This window comes from Alexandromys fortis, unplaced genomic scaffold, assembly GCF_014885135.2.
Source record: "Alexandromys fortis isolate MF-2015 unplaced genomic scaffold, M_Fortis_MF-2015_v1.1 scaffold_17, whole genome shotgun sequence".
NCBI lineage: Eukaryota > Metazoa > Chordata > Mammalia > Rodentia > Cricetidae > Alexandromys > Alexandromys fortis.
Genome location: NW_026067896.1, coordinates 2,704,895 through 2,708,134, shown reverse-complemented (window position 1 = coordinate 2,708,134; position 3,240 = coordinate 2,704,895).

Genomic DNA, 3,240 nt, shown 5'->3' with positions numbered 1-3,240 from the left:
GAACACGGGAGACAGTGCTGCTGAGCGTGATCTGACCAGCCGTGGGGCTGCCTCAAGAGGCTTCAGAGGGGAGGAATGTTAATATGGAATATGTGATCTAGAGAGCATTCTTGTGGCATTTTGGTGAAGAATGTGGTCACTTTTTGCCCTTGCCCGAAGTGTCTGTCTGAGGCTAAAGAGATTTGAATGAATTCCATTGGAAATTACCTGAGGGGAATCTCAGAACAGCCTGGCACAGACTCTGTCTTGTGGTTACCAGTGTTCAAGTTTATAAAGATTTATAATGAAAAGGAGCAGGCTGAACAAGGAAAAATATAAAATGTACAATCTGAGGAGAAAAGGAGCAGCAGGAAGGGGAATGGAGCTAACTTCTGTGTTCAAGGTGACAAACAGATTCAGAACTGGAATAAAGGGAGTGGTGACTTCAGGGCAAGATCCCACCAGCTAAGTTTCCAACTAGTGGAAAGGAATTAAAGAAAAGTTTAGAGTCAGCTGTGGTGGGGCACGCCTTTAATCCCAGCACTCCAGAGGCAGAGGCAGAGGCAGGCAGATCTCTGTGAGTTCGAGACCAGCCTGGTCTACAAGAGCTAGTTCCAGGACAGGCTCCAAAAAACCACAGAGAAACCCTGTCTCAAAAAAACCAAAACAAAAACAAAACATTTGTCTGAGAATTTTTCTGCTTATACAGATAAAACCGATAGCAGTAGGCTTTGAAAATCTGTTTCATGCCTAGAAACACCATAATTGATTAGCCAGTACCAAAAGTTCATACAAATCAGGCCACTCTGAAATTTGCCTTATCTGTGATGACCATTATGAACACCGTTTTGTTATGTTGCCTGTAGTATGATAGCTATGATCACCCAGCTTCTGGTGGTTCAATGCTGCCACCTGGCCCCTGCTGCCTTGGGGCCCAATTAAACCGCTTGCATTCAGTTCATCCAATTGAGTATCAGCATCTCCAAACGTAAGGTCTGGCACAAGGAAAAGGACGGCGATGCAATGTGTTGGTGCCCCCTCACCATTTCATGTCTTGTAGGATCTGTGAAGGTTCTGTCTTTTGGGCCTTCCCCTCGCAGAGGATTAGGCTTTGTACAGCATGCTTACCCAAGTGTTACAATTTCCCTGAGCCTTAAACATCCCTTCAACACTAAGCCAAGGGTTATCAGACATCTCCAGCTCTTTTTTAGTAGGCCAGCTTTTGATAAATGCTTCAGCCAACCACTCAGACGTTTCACTCTTGGGGGGGGTGGAGGGGTTTGTGATAGGGTTTGTCTGTGTAACAACCCTGACTGTCCTGGAACTCTGTAGACCAGGCTGGCTTCGAACTCACGGAGAGAACTCACGGAGATCGGCCCACCGCTGCCTCCGGGTGCTGGGATTAAAGGCGTGCGCCACCACCGCCCTGTTAACTTTTCACATGTTTACCTGTGTGAGCTTCCATATTAAACCTAGAATCTCTACTCAGGGGTTCCATGTCAATCAACTCAGCCTGGTCTCGTTCATCATCCTTCTACCATTATCCCACACCCTTACCATTCCTACATGTATTCCCCAGATTTCTGCTTGGACAAATTAGCAAGACCATTAAGCTCCACTTCCTTGTGGACCACACTTTCTACCTCCCCTCTAGGAGTTTGCTTTGCCTTGAGTCTGGTTATAAGTCTAGGGCCAACTATTGGTACCTGGAGGGACACTGGCCTTTCCTTCAGAGAAAGTTACTCCTGATTTAGCAGGCACCAGAGGATTAGCTTCCTCAATGAAAGTTGACAAGGGCAGTGTTCCAAGGGGTGGGGCTGAGGGTACTGCTTCCTCAAGCGAGATAAACCCTTGCGATCTGAGGGTTCAAAGTTCCCAGCTTCAGTAGGGTCCTCCCACACATCCCCATCCCAAGTTATAGGAGCCCATTCTTTACCAATTAAGGCCCTTGCTTTAACTACTGACATTCTCTGAGCCTGAGACTTGAATTTTCATTTGAATTTTCATTGTAGTTCAGCCAACCTTAAAATGAGGGTTTTGGTTTGATTTTCTGAAACTCGAACTCTGTGGCTGCTGGAGGGAAGACTCTTTTCCAGGGCACACTTAGAAACAGACTGTTTTTTCACACCTGGAGCTGTCAGTTTTATCACTGAGGTCATTGTTGTCCTTCACTGTATTCTGAATTTAGTTAATTTTATCATGGAGCTCATTCCAATCCTTTAGCAATTTATCCAAAGATATTAAGAGCAACCGACCGGCAGCATCATTTCCCCCCAAACCCTCAAAGGTTTCAAATACAACATCACCGAGTCCATTGCCATTTACTACTGATGAACCAAGATAATCAAAGGCGTTTATCTCTATAAATGTGAGATATAGTTTACACTATGGGCTTCCAGTACTTTCTGAGCTCCCAGGAGAGAGGGACTGGAGAGCTGGAGAGGCTTCAGTAGTTGAAGATGCTGGTGAATCAAAAAGCCTATTCCAGATACTTAAGAGTCATCCAATATTCCTGTTTCGCCAGAACCGCTCTGGTGCCAAAATACGTATTAGTCAGGGTTCTCTAGAGCCACAGGACTTATGGAATGAATCTCTCTCTCTCTCTCTCTCTCTCTCTCTCTCTCTCTCTCTTTCTCTCTATGTGTGTATGTGTATGTGAATTTATTGGTATGATTTACAGGCTGCAGTCCAATTGTTGCGGAATAATCTTTTTGTACACTTTAAAGATGTGTCACTCAGATTGACTTAATAAAAAGCTGAACAGCCAATAGCTAGGCAGGATTTTGAAGGCAGAGAGGATGTTGGGAAGGAGAAGGGAGATGCCTTGAGACACAGAGTGAGTAAGTAGTATGGGCGCTATGGAGATGAGGCAGGAAGAAAATAAAAATGGGTTAATTAAAGTTATAAGAGCTAGTTAATAACAAGCCTAAGTTATTGGCTGAGCTTTCATAATTAATAAAAAGTCTCTGTGTGGTGATTCGGGAGTAGCTGCATCTAACAATGGTGGCTGTGAATGGGAAATCCAAAGCCGAGCAGCTGCTCAGTCCCATGGGCTGAGTTCCTAACTGCACTTACCATTTAAAAGTTTGTACAAAGTGGATTTATGCTGGATGGTGGTGGCGCAGGCCTTTAATCCCAGCACTCAGGAGGCAGAGGCTGGTGGATCTCTGAGTTCGAGGCCAGCCTGGTCTACACAGTGAGTTCCAGGACAGCCAGGGCTACACAGAGAAACCCTGTCTCAAAAAAACCAAACCAAAAAAA